Genomic DNA, 14,523 nt, shown 5'->3' with positions numbered 1-14,523 from the left:
TAAATGTTTAAAAAATTTACAGTAGGAAATTTACTAAATATCTTAATGGAACATGATCTTTAATTAAAGCTGCAGTCCAGCGATTTTACTCTTTGTCACCATCTCTGTTCGAAATCTGCAATTGCAGTCATTTGCGGAATTATTAACTTTACGCGAGTTGTACTTGAACACCCTTGACACGGCACAGTGTGGATGAATTAACAATCGCTTATAAGTTATCATATCACAAAACTGTGCAAATTATAATTTGTTCTCAAATTGTTAATGTTAACAAGTAAGCAACCATTGCGTGACTACATGTAATGTCCTTCAGACATGTTTTCACATGGCCCGGTTGCAGTCTCTTTTTTTCTGTAGCCACTCGTCCGAATGAAGTCTTTTGCATTTTACAGTGGGTGAATCTCCAGTTGTCACTGGTGATTGTCGTTTGAACCTTTCTGGATCCGCCATCAAATTGACAAGTTTAATTATATCAAGTGCTGTGAGAAAAGGCTATAAATCTCCACCTCCAACATCCTCACACGCAATATAGCCGACTAGCCGAGACCCCTTCTTTATGTGTACAGATGTGACGTAATGATGCAAAGACAGCTTGAATCTCACGCGGAAATCCACCAGTACCACTGGAGTTAAAAGTATTATTACAAGCTTACCGCTTTGAATTGAGCTGTAGCAACCCGATAGTTTTGAACACTGGCTGGTTATGTATTTTCTCAAATATGTATTTTGGATAATTTTTAACCCAAACAAAAGCTATGGCCTGCAGCTTTAAATATCCTAATAATTTTTGCATAAAACAAAAATGGATAATTTTGACCCATACAATAAATTGTTGGCTATTGCCACAAATATACCCATGCTTGTGACTGATTTTGTGATCCAGGGTCACATTCGTGGGTTTTGTGTTGTGGAAAACCTGGTTTATGAACTTGGTTCATTGGGTTCATCTCACACTCACTTCTCACGATCGCCCCCTAGTGTTTTGTCACTTAGCATTTGTGGTGCATCCACAAATTGCTGCTGATGAAATGTCTCATTACAAAAAGTAAAACGATTTTTTGATAATATACTATAATATAACCTATTATTCAATATATATATTTTAAAAGATTTTAAACAGATATTAAATTAAATTATATTACTAAAGAAGATTATTGTATAATACATTTTATAGTCATATAAATTATAACTATAGATATGTTATATTTTGTGACAACATATTTTATTCTCTATGCATATGAGCATCACTTTATGAATATACCAAAATAGGCATATCAATATTTACCAGTGGTGATAATCATACCCAGTTGTGACACCTGCTAACCCACAATTGAGCCATCACGCCGAGCCCAAGCCAGGAGGAGAGCTCTTGTAATTGGATGATCGGCGGGTAAATGTGGCATGTGTGAAAGCTCATTAAGCTTGTTGCATGTGGCTACGAAGTTTTATAATATGTCACCATGGACCTCTTCTGATGTAAAGCATTTTAGACAAGAACCCAAAGTGTTTCTATTTAAAGAATGATGTCGGGGCTCTACCCCAGCTGTAGTAGTTTTGCCAGCAGTGTTGGTTCTTTGGGATCACTAATGTGTTTGTTCTGACCTTTTACAAGACTATATTGACAATACCTAAACATTCTGGCTTTGCAGTGAGAGCATGTTTATGATGCCTCAAAATGCAGGCAGCTCACTGGGTTTATCAACAGAGCATCTGAGTCAGATAGGGAACGGTTAAAGAGGACATATTACAAAGTCTTGAATTTTTTTGTATTTTGTTTTAGGGGTCTTCTAGAATAGGACTTCATGGCTGATTGTTCAAAAAACACATTATCATTCACATAATTTACATTGTTGCAGCGCCTATTTTCTCACTCTGTCAGTAACACTCTGGTTTGGAAGCCCCTCCTGATTGGTCGACTGGACCGGTATGATGTGATTGGTCATCCACTTTGAGCGTGTTTCGGAAATGTCACTGCTCTTACCATTACCATGAGTTTCAACTATGTAACTCAACCAGGCCTCGTGACCTTTTAAAAATTTTTTTTAAGGTCTATGCCTTGGTCGGGAAAAAGGAATATTGTGATGATGCGTATCTACATTCCCAGAAGAAATCTCAAGACTACAATCAAGGTGTTTCAGAGAGTTTAGAAACAGTACTTACTGATAGAGAGTATAACTCCATTTGGAGAGGATTTTGTACTTCATAAATTTAAAGACCTTTTTCATGCTCAACCAGCAACATTAAAAACTAAAAAAAAAGATGAAAATGAAAAAAAAAAAGGATAAAACACCCTCCAATTTGAATAAATTCTCTCTGAATTAGTTTGTTAAAAAACGTAGTGCTTATGGAACATTCTGTATTTTGACGAATCTAGTCCATGCATCGCAATAAACAAGAACATTTACATATTTTTCACAGTGTCAGCAAGGTTGCTATGACACTTAATTAGTGAGTAAAATAAAGTTCTGAGTTGCAGCAGTTTGTTTTGGAAGTTTTTTGGATCTTCTGTGCTTTTTCATGATGTGTCTGTACTGTAGCCATCACAGAACTCAAACAACAGCTTTTTTTTTTAACAATTTAGCAATGGCTTGTTGTTAATAAAGTGTAATGTCTGCTTTTTTTGAGGAACGCCATTTCACAATAGGAGCAAGCTACTCTTGTTTGTTGTAATTGACTCTTCTGTGCACACTTGCCTTTAAGCTATACAGAAGTGTTGCACTTTCACATTAACACCCTCTGAGCTTTTTCATGTGAATGTTGAAGTGTTTGAAATGGTTTATCTATTTCTGTGACGAACAGGAGTGGGTACAGTGCCTCACAGAGTAAATACATAACTTAAAAGCATTTGAGCCTTTGTTTTCAACATGGCACGTCATGACAAATGCATCAGTGTGATCAGAAATGGGACATTTCCTCAAGACTTTGCGTTACGGTGCTGTATACAAATGCAGGAGCCGTTACACACAGGCACACCCACTCAGGAGGATGATTGTCGCTTAAAGTCTTGGCAGAGTGGATGGCATCCATTTGCTCCATAACCTATGCCCAACTGTGACTTTGAAAACTATCATTGGCTCTCCGTTTCCAGCATATATTTAATCTGGCAGCACAGAGCAAGGAGTCTCTTTGACACTGACTAATCCCTGCAGGAGGAGACAGATAGACCAGCTGAGTATGTGTGCAAAGGCCGTCTGGTCTATTTTCCACTCAGAGACATGTGCTCTTTTCCAAAGCTAGTGTGCTGCCAGCATTTTAAAGCATCAGAAGCACATCCTCGATGCGAAAGCCTTCCAGAAGGTGTTTACCTTCTAAGATTGACTCCTTTGGCCAATTTCTAAAGTAGCAATGCATGTATCAATTGCAAAGAACCCTATGGCAATCCCAGAATGTATTGCGACAATCTAAAAAAAAATAAAAAAATACAAGATCCTAGAGTAGACGATACAAGATAAATATTTAAATTCATTAAATGACAAAAAGTATACTGGGTTACAAAAAAATACATAATTATAATGGATTATTAATTATAATAAATTACATAATTTTAATTATATAATACAATTATTATGTACCGATAATAAAATTGTTTTGATTTTGTATGTTGTTTAAAAAAAGTCACATGCTTTTTGAACGTATTATGTCCTGCCGAAATTACTCTGTTTCAGATGTTACCTATAGAAATCCAAAATCTATCTTTGATTTGCTCAATAAAATAATTTCTTAATTTGTTTAGCAAGAGAAACGGTTAAGAATAAAGCTTAAAATAAAACAATCTCCTAAATCAAATGTCGGGCTGGGACTTTTGGGCAGCTCGACTGAATTTCATGAATGAGAGAAGACAAACCCGGTGGATCAATATTGAAAAGAGCCTCTTTTCCATGCCCCTTAAAGTACCCTTTTCCAGTGTATCATTAAAAAAATGTCTCCATGGGTGAATGGAACAAAATACTTTCAAAATTTGGAGACCCATACAAAGATCATTTGGTTTGTCTAAGAAAATCTCATCTGCAGCAAGCATTGGCTCTCTTAATGACTTTGCACCATCTCGTACAGACGTGGGTTTCAAAAAAGTGGTCACAATATGGAGTTGATTATCTGCACCAATTTTTTCACAATGACACACTTAAATCATTTGAACAAATAAGAAATGAATTTGCACTCCCAAGGTCTGAATTTATTAGATATTTACAACTGAGACATTTCTTAACAATGCATTGAAAAAAACCCTCAACAATAGAAGTTTATTTTGAAGAAATACAAATTAGACAAAACACATTTGCTTTACAACTTCAGAAAACTGTTTTCTTAAAGAGGTGTTCCTGTAATGCCTTTAATACTGCAGTGATCATGAGTTGATATATCATATCCACCCTGTTTTCATCTCTGCCTTTCTCCATTATTTTACTACTATTATTATTTTTTTCCTCCCCCTCTACTATGTGTGTATTTGTTTTCATTCTCTGTTTGATGTGATATGATTAAGTTTGAACAATTGTCAATATTATGGGAACATGATGGACTAACATGTTAAAACCAAATGTATGTAATGCCAACGCATTCTCATCCTTTTGACATTGCGTCTAAGGCTGTTTACACGGAAACGAGTCTGAAGAGAAAACGCAAAAGTGGCGTTGCGTTATCACTTTTTATTCTGCGTTTAGACAAGCGTTTTGGGTGGGAAATCCGTGTGCAGATGGTGACTCAAAAGTCTGTGAAATTCAATGTACAGTAGTATGCACTCCAGGCGGCTAAGAGTGCATACTACAACAACACCAAGCCCGCGCGCCTACGTACAACCGTCACTGTCAAGCAGACCTTTGCGTTTTTATCGTTTATACGGGAATGCGGCGGCGGAGCGTTTTAAAGATTTGCAGGGTGGTTTCACTTTTTAGCGTTTATAAGCCCCAAAAACGCCATCGCCGTGTAAACGAAAGGCACATCCGATAAAATATTTTACGTTTTCAGCCGCGAGCGTTCTCGTGTGAACAAGGCCTAAATCCGACGCACATGGCCCCCTTTAGCGTCAATATAACATGCTTCGGTTTTGGGTAGGTTTAGGTCTGGGGTAGTGTTAGGGTTAGACAAGCCCGTTCTCATCCTTTGGCGTCATATAGGTGACGCCATATGACATTTTGTCGAAATATTACGCGCATGACACCCTTTAGTGTCAATATAACACGCAGAACCCAAGGCGTCATACTATTAAGGTGAGTGGCATCCTTTAACGTCAATATAAGACGCAAACCCTACCCCAGACCTAAACCTACCCATAACAGTGCTAAAGGGTATCACAATATTGACCCTAAAGTGTGCCTTTATGTGCATAGTATTTTGACATCACCTATATGACGCCAAAGGATGAGAATGTGTTGGGTTAGACCACTAGGAGGCGCCTTCTGGCCCATATACCAGGGGGGTAATCCATCGACCGGAAGTTGAAGCCTCGCAGGAGCTGACATCTTGTAGCAGAACTTCACTTGCGTTAGCATTCCCATTGACTCCCATTCATTTTGGCGTCACTTTGACAGCGAATAACTTTACATCTGAGGCGTTTGACGACCCCATTTGTCCTTTATTTATTTCTAAAGAAACACGACAATGTATAAATAGCTCCATTACCTTGTAGCTTATGTTATGGCCCCGTAGAAGCAGTTTTAATAAAAGTAGGCTAACGATTGCGTCATACCCACGTGACTCTCTGTCGCACAGAAAAGAGATTACCGTATGGACATTAGAAGAAGCTCGCACGGAATCGGGGAAACGTGGAGGCAAAATGACAAAATAATTAATCAGAATACCTAGCAAAATTGTCTCCTTCTCCTAGCTCATGGACAGCTCCTACTCACACTCTCCGCCTCTGCATGTTTCGGAAGGGAATGATTCAGATTTGTCATTCTACAGCACTAGAAGACAGACGGGTCACTCACGTCACATCTACGTAGTCAAGCTCTGTTTGAGTCTGCGCGGCAAGGACAGAAGTGCTAAAAAATCGCTAAAAATGGGCTTCGATCGTCTCAATGGTGTTCCAATGAGATGGCTCTGTCCATTTCTTTTACCATATGCAGTATATCTGCGTTTCATATTGACACTAAAGAGTGCCATGTGTGTCGGATGCAGACGCAATGTCACTGTGGCCCTAAATAAAAATATAAGTGAAAAAAAGTCACATGCTCATCAAAATGCAGTAAAAAAGTCATATTTAATTTAAAATATACTGTTTTCTTTTAGATTTGTTTTTAATGTAATTTATTTCCTGTGATGGCAAAGCCGAATTTTCTGCAGCCAATACTTTATTGCCAACATAATTTTATTGCAAATCAATGTTCAAACATCTAGGGACACTGGGGCTGTAAATGTTGCCTATGTAGGAACCAAGGTGACTCACTTAGGAACACAGCCATAGACAGAATGCAAACTCATCATTTAAAGTGTTGTATGGGTTTGCATCAATGCAAATGTGTCTGTGTGAGATTGTGTGTGTGCAGTTTAATGGAAGGAGTCCAGGTGGCATGTTAGGCCTACTCTCAGGTTAATTAGACTGCTGCTGGGTCATGTTTAGCGGTTTGTGTGTGTGTATTTAAACTGTGTTTGTGTGGCCAGACTGGAGTGTTACCTTGTGGCAATGACATTGTGATGTATTTGACATATTTAGCACTAGGCATCTGGCCCTGGTTAATGGTGTACCGAGAGAGAGCTCTACAGCTGGTGTTACACTGCAGTGCTGGAGCTGATCCAAACTTTATAAACGCGCAGATGCGTATTTTGGATTTAAAATCGGACCGGAGATCTCATAAGCCTAAACAAGAGATGCGATGAATACAGCATTTGGTTATTCTCTCTTTCTCTCTCTTACCCCCGTCGGTCTATTTTAGGATATGTGACTCTTCTTCTCCTCTCTTTACACTTTGATGGGGTGGGATTCATATTTAATGCATATTTAATTTAAAAGAACAGCACTCTCTTTAATATTTAGCCCTTTTGAGTCAGACAGGGAACCTGAGGTAACTTCAGCCACAGTAAATCTCTGAGTCAAATGTGTTTGACGGCTCTGAGAACAGGTGAAAAGAAAAGTCAGGGCTTTGTGAGGAATAATCACAAAACGGCATTAAATTGTAAGGTTGTGGCTGTAGTAAAGCACACGAAAGGAGATCAACAAAAATATTCTTTAATAAATAAATCCAATACGTACCACGCAGGAGATTGACGTGAAAACAAAATGAACATAATAAATGAGACTGTCTTGTGCACTCAAAAAAATATTTTTGCTGCTTGTAGAAATTGCTTCATTAAAATGAGCTTAAGCAACACAATTCCTATACATTTTGTCCAAACTTAATTCAATTGTGTTCAATCTACTTATAAATATGTACAAAAATTTTAGTTTACTTAATCCGTTTGTGTTGGTTGTGCTTGTTAGTTCCCAGCATGCTTTGCATATGACTGAATTAGATTTTAAATTACATTTTTGAGAAAATGAGAAAAGGGGAAGACTTTATAGTGTGTAATTGTGTTTAATGTTCAAATATATTGCAATTACTAGTACCATTTACCATTGTGGAGAAGAGTGGAGCATTTGGTTAGGCTGAAAACTGATTCAGGGATACTTTCAGCAAATGCTTTGGTTGATAAAGCATGTAAATCATATAAATTAAGATGCTAACAAGTGCTATTGTTAGCTAATACTTGGTTACAGTCTTGAAATTTAGATGATGGATGAATTTTATGAAATTGAATACCTGAATCATATCAGGGAGACTTTTTAAATTTTTAAAAAGCTCTACCCATCCATAGTAAATAAGTTGAATCAACCTCAATACTTTAAGTTGACCCAAGGTAATACATTAAATTGTAATAACAGAAGTGCATAATGCTGAAATAAAGCAAGTTAATCATGTGGTTAATCGTTTTTTATTTTTTAATTCAAAGAGATTTTTTTTTTTTTTTGAGTGCAGGCAATGCTTTGGTAGGCAGTGTTTGCGCAAAAAGGTACATGACAAAACAGATTTCGGACAGACTTCTGAGGCAGCATAAATGATCAACAACAGCAAAATAGAGCAAGCTTTGGTGATAACTGTCACAACTGTCTGTCACCAGACAAGTCACCTCAGCACACTATTTCCCATAATCCATCCTGGCACACAGCACACACTCAAATCATCACACCCGTCTGCCTTTTTGTTTTATTAAATCACGTTAACATTTGTATCCAGTCTTCATCGGTCTTCTTCATGTTGAGACAATAACTAAGCAAAAATTTAAACACTGCAATAGTAATTTCTCGCTAAATGACATCAGAAATGGAAAACGTCAAATGCATACAATTACACACAAAATGTTGTAACTGTTTTTTTTTTTCTTCAAAAACTATTAAAAAGGAATGTTCTGAAATGAACCTGAAAAAAATATATACATTTGAATTTAGCATGTATTTTGCATGCCTGTTTTAAATGAGTGCAGGACAGTTTTGCCAATATTGTCATAGTGACCTACTTGATACTAGGACTTTAATACTTCCTCAGATTTAATGCCAGCAACACAATTTCACAAAATGTGTCATTATCTGGCATCTGGCTAGTGTACAGAGCCAACAGATTTCTCCACCGGTCCTCAGAGCGCACGGATCACCTGCTACAGTAGCTATGCAACCTGTTCTCTAGATGCAATACATACTGAAGAAAAGCCCATCTAGTACTCAAGAGTAGATGGCCTCACTACTTGCTTTTTGGAAAATCATCCCCAAAATCACAAATTAATGTTTTCTTTAAAGGGTTTTAAGAGAATTTTCTTTGATTTTTGGTAAGATATTCTACATATGCTGTTTCAAAGAGCTTTTGTAAAAGAAATGTTTTGATTCTACCAGAGGCAGACCTCAGTCATCTTTCAAGATTTAATTGAAGCCTTCAAGCTAAGTTCACACCGAATTTGCGACGCCCCTTTCCTAATTATGATTCTCTTTATAATAAATCGCTTATCTGAGTGTCTTCATTTTAGGCCCAGGATGTGTGGAAATTGATTGGGTTCTGTGTTGAGATAGAGCCAGCTGTTTGTTTTGGAACCTCTATTATCTTTGATCTTCATCTCATTAGGGAGAAAATGAGCCAAGGAAAGATTATAGTCCTGTGTGCTCAGCTCAGGATTCTGAGACATGGACTCATCCACTGAGTTCATCTGTTCATGCTGCATGAGAAACATGAAGGCGACTCTACAAAGACGTCTGTAAAACTTTATAAGTGGTGTAGACATGTGGATATATAAAAGTGAAAATACCGTTCTTTATCTTTCCCCCTCATATATTAAAGCTAAAACAATTAGTGCAAGATGGAATCTCTGTATTAATAAAACAACTGTGTTGAAATTATAACCCCGGGGGCATGACACAACAACATTAGCAGAGTAAACAAATAGCGCTAGTCTTCAACAGAATAACATAATGTGAAACAAAACTGTTTCAATGAATTACCTGAGACATTTCAACTTCAAGTGACAATAGTATAAATAAACATTTATTGATTTTTTTTTTTTTTTTTGCTCAAGACTACAGGAAGAAATAGAAACCATTTTTATTGTTTTTATGATTTACAATTTGTTATTTAAAAACCGTACGTGAAAGCTAGCACACTGGGATAAATGTGTTCATTTTCTCCTTTATGAGCAGAGTATGAGAGAGAGCTAAATATAAAATGGAACACTTCTATATATTGGAAAGCTAATTGGTCTAGTCACAACAATGGGACTAAGTGACTGTGATCCAATTATGCAATCGATATTTCACTAATGTTCTTGCATTTGTTTAATCACATTATGGTTCCTGGATTTTTTGCTAAGTTTATGTGAAATAAGCATGTGTCCTATACTGAAAAAAGTTTGGTGTAGAAACTATTTTCTGTCTGGCTAAACCAGACTCAAGAACAGATATAAACAATCCAAACAATTGTTTATTGAACAGATGGACGAATGGGACAGTTCAAGTCAGCAAATGGCAGATAAACAGTTACTGAGTTAATGCTGGTGGATAACTTAATTGTATTTCTTTTCTTTGCAGTGAATGGGGATGATGGTAGAAGAACTGGATGAAGCACAGACCTCTTGATGAACACGGTGAGTAAACAGGGTTCAGGCACAAAGACAAAGGAGATCATTGGAGAAACAAGGTGAATGTGATTTGACCCAAGTAGCACATGTTCCTGGATCAACATTGTTGTTGATCCTGGATCAACTTTCCAATTAACCAATCAGATTTGAGGGACAAGTTTACAGTTTATGTCAAGTTTAGGCTTAGAACCAGGGTGAAGTACTTAAACATTAGTGTCATTCACCTTTCATTACCCTCTGATTTTAGGGAAAAGTTATAGGTTTAGGGGTAGCGATTGAGTTAAGACTGCATTTTTGGGACAGGAATGTTGATCCAGGATCAACAAAATATGTTGATCCAGGACCATGTCTTACTTGACAAAATCACGGTACCTTATCTCCTGTGTTGATTCACCTGTGTTCCCTTCATCTCTCCGGTCACCATTTTGCCAAGCATTAGCATGATGTCACCGTTTACACAAATTCAAGTTTGTGTTGTTTACAAGGAGATGGTAATGGCATTGGTTTCAAAACCTGTTTTCAAAGGTTTATGTTTTCAGGCCTCAAAACGCTATTTGTCGTGTAAATGAACGGCCAAAACGCATAAAATGTTTACTGTTTTCTGTTGAATACAGTGTCAGCTGAAACCATATGCCAATAATCTGTTTTATTACAACTTAATTTTTTTTACTATGGGTTTACTTATGCAATAAATACATTACATCCAATATATTATGTTAATTTAGATTTTCTAGTGGGCTAGAGCACTTCTATAAAGTGTAGATCACCCAAAAATGAAAATTCTGTCATCAATTACTCACCCTCATGCCGTTAGAAACCCATAACACTTTTGTTATTCTTCATTTTAAATAATATATGATATATATATATATATATATATATATATATATATATATATATATATATATATATATAATTTTATTTGTTGTTTATATAAGTAGAATATTAGTAGCTTGGTTATTACTGGTATACCAAGAATGTTGGTAGCTATTGGTGGCCCACAACCAGCACGTGAATATTGCATCAATGTTCTCGTTTTAAACAACCCACCATACTGCCCTTTACACCTTTTGACATTTACAGAGATTTAGCAGTGGTTTCCTTGCATGTTTTGTCCTGAGGCATGTGATGTTTTTTTAAGGTCGTTATATAGTTAGCGCTCACCGATTACAGCAACACAATAAAACCATTAGAATCAAGGTGCATGACAGAAACAATGTAGCATCCAACAATTTTCAAGGCTAATACCCCCAAAATATCCTTCCAGTAAAAGTAGTTTCCCTTGCAAATCAATATAAAGACAAACTGTATTATCAAGTTTGTTTCTGACCATTTGACAGTTTCATATTCACAAAATGAGAGCCAGAATTCACAATGTGACAAGTAGGCAATAATTCAGGGAGCTCAGATGAGCTGCAAATCCACATTTGCCTTGATGGCACTGATGTAGGTGGATGTCAGACATTTCTGATGTGTTTGCCCATATCTGAGACAGCACAGTGAACAAGCTACAGATTGAAGTTTCATGTTCTTCCGGCTCTCTGTCCCAGAAGTGTTGCTTCACTGGAATTAGACGTGAATAATTGTCATGCCACAGGCAGACAACTGGCGATGACAGAGATAGATATTTCACATATTTCCAAATCCTGAACACAAAACTTCTACAAGATTTATGGCATATAAACATCTGATAATCAGTAATAGCATAGCAGAATGTGATGGATGCGGGTGACAGATTCTGTAGGTCTGTGTTTTTCTGGATGCGATTTATTGGGAAGTTTGTTTTTCTATGTAGTGATTCCATAATTACTTCGAATGATTTTTTGAGAAACTCATGATGCAGGTTCTGGTCCTTATACTAAAAATAGGTCAATAATATTGTACGGTTTCATTAGGGTTTTCAGTGTTCAAATCGCAAGCCTCAAGTACACTACCAGTTCAATTCATGAGTTGAGTTGAGTTGAGTTGAACATAATTCATAAGATTCATTCATTCTGCCTGGTTTTGCAGTATTTTTGCTATTGTGTGCGACAAGAGAGAACAGAACAGAGAGATATGTTTGTCTATTTATTGCTTTTGTACTATGTGTTTCATGGCAGCTCCATCCATCACATTCAATCTACACTGCATACTCCTAAATAAAACAGGGTTCTAGACTAGAAAAAAATACTAAATCAAATATTTATGAGACAACTGACTTTTAGGAAACAAATTACACAATGGCTCAAAAAATTTGGTGAGTGGTTCAAAAGTGATTCAGTTCCCATCAGACCCCATTACGGCTGTGAGAATAGCTACACCTAGAAAAGTGGTCCTTTTCTTGGCGTTGAGAGGCAACCCCAACCCCAGATCGCATCACAAATGATGAAATTAATTTCTTGCAAAGATATAGAAAAGATCTATTTATTTAGACCCATGTTGTGATCTTTCATAACAAACACTGCAATATTCCATAAAAAAAAAAACAAAAAAAAAAAAAAAAAAAAAAACAAGAATTGTCAATATTGATTGTATGATGGTGACTTTACCAAGACCAAAAGTCACTAAAATATGTTGGTTCCAGTTTTTAAAAACATGTAACCAGTGTTGAGTACAAACTAGTTCTGTGTGTGAGGATAAAGAAAAGGTTGAATCAGCGTTAATCTGTAGATTACAGTCACGTCGTGTGTCTGACAGGAGGCCACTGCTTGTGCTGTCAGCCCATTTATTAACAGAGTCCAAATGAAGGGCAGATAACTAAAGCTGAATTAGATCAATAATGATTAAAGGGATTTGTGTTTTTTCTCAGAAAAAAAGGCTTAATTCTTGAACCTTAGTAGACCTAATTAAAGCATTTCAAAAAAAGACCATGCATGTCATGATAATCAAACAGGAAAATTAGATATCTTCCAGTCCTGTGAAAAAAAAAAGTGACCTCTTTTTTTCAAATTTTTTCCTGCTTGCTGTCCAACAATTCTGAAAGCATTTTCATCATATCCATTGCACAACTGAATGTGGAACTGTGGATGTTTTCTCCTCCAACTGTCCTTTGGACTTTAACTGGATTAACACCCCTTGGCGATTGTGTGAGTTTAGATGTGCATGATTTCTCAGTTGTGCGTGATTTATTGCTATGCCATTTTCCATGGAGTGGCATTATGGAGCACTTCCTGATGGTTGAAGCCTTTGAACTTCAGCTTGAGGCGAGAGGTGTGCTATCTGGTGGGTGCTGATAAAACACTTGATCAACTCTGCAAATCTGACAGTTCTGTCAAACACTCTGTGGGACTCCGACATCACCTATAGCCAGCAAGGCCACCTGGAACTAAGAGGCCAAGAATACCACCTGAAACTGCTAAAAAATAAATTAATCTGATGGCCAACATTTCTTGTCCTTTTGACATTGCTATAGAGTCTCACTTGGACAGCAGAGAGATGCATTTGGCAAAGTGTGTGTAAAACGAGTGCAGAGGATAAAGAGTTTTGGGAAAATGGTACCATTTGTCAACCAAGGTCAGATAATTGCTTTTTAGTCTTAAAGGAATAAAGTCTGTCATCATTTTACATATTTTGACATATTTATTAATTGTAGATCATAATTTATAACATAATCACATTCATGTCACTACACTCTAAAAAATGCTGGGTTGTTTGAACCCAATTTTGGGTAAAATATGGACAAACCCAGCCATTGGGTTAAAAATGTAATTTAAAAATGTAACCCGATGGCTGGGTTTGTCCATATTTTACCCAAAATTGGGTTCAAACAACCCAGCATTTTTTAGAGTGTATATACTGTAATATTTTCAAATGTATGTAATGAAACTAGATGGGACAGGCTGTCTTATCTGTTTTGACAAAGTTCAGTCATGAAACTCTAGATGGCACAGACTGTCTTGTCTGTCTTATCTTTGTTTAATGTTTCTTTGTCTGTCTTGGGCTTGAGCACATGGCTCTGTGTCAGCCAAGGTAGTGCAGTCATCTCAGACTCGGATGAGATAGTTCCAGTCATCCCAGAGTCAGCCGAGTCAATTCTAGTCACCCCAGTGTCAGACGAGCCAATTTCAGTCACCCCCGAAGTGTCTGATCATGCATTGTGGCCCTGGAAGCAAGAGGGAAGGAGGGCCCATGCTATGAAGTAGAATGCCCTAAAACCATTGGTCCAGAAAGACACGAATCACGAGGTAACAAAACCATTGGCCCAGGAGGGCCCAAGTTAGGTGCATTCAAGTCCAGTGTCGGAGGACCCGATTCTGATGGTCCCAAATCCAGTTGTCCTGGAGGACTCAAGTCAGGAAGGCTCAAAGACATTGGTGCAGGAGGACCCAAGTTACAAGGTCCAAAAAACCATTGTAGTTCAGGAGCCCCCAAGCCCAGTGGTCCAGCGCTCCCTTTATATGCGCTCCTTTCCGTCATGTCTTTGCTGATTCGTTGCATTCATTGCGTGTGCGC

The 14,523-nt window shown here is 37.3% G+C and overlaps 1 long non-coding RNA gene across 1 annotated transcript in view; it reads left to right on the top strand.

Annotated features, from left to right (window-relative positions):
• Positions 1–14,523, top strand: part of LOC120462070 (uncharacterized) — a 94,570-nt gene that overhangs the window by 34,475 nt on the left and 45,572 nt on the right. Inside the window, exon 5 of the long non-coding RNA XR_005618302.2 lies at positions 10,043–10,098. This is a non-coding gene — a long non-coding RNA (uncharacterized LOC120462070). The remainder of the gene's footprint in view (positions 1–10,042; positions 10,099–14,523) is intronic.

The sequence above is a fragment of the Pimephales promelas genome, chromosome 10 (assembly GCF_988280905.1).
Source record: "Pimephales promelas chromosome 10, fPimPro1.hap1.1, whole genome shotgun sequence".
Classification (NCBI taxonomy): domain Eukaryota; kingdom Metazoa; phylum Chordata; class Actinopteri; order Cypriniformes; family Leuciscidae; genus Pimephales; species Pimephales promelas.
The sequence above is the reverse complement of the archived record's forward strand: the minus strand, read 5'-3'. Positions and strand labels throughout refer to the sequence as shown.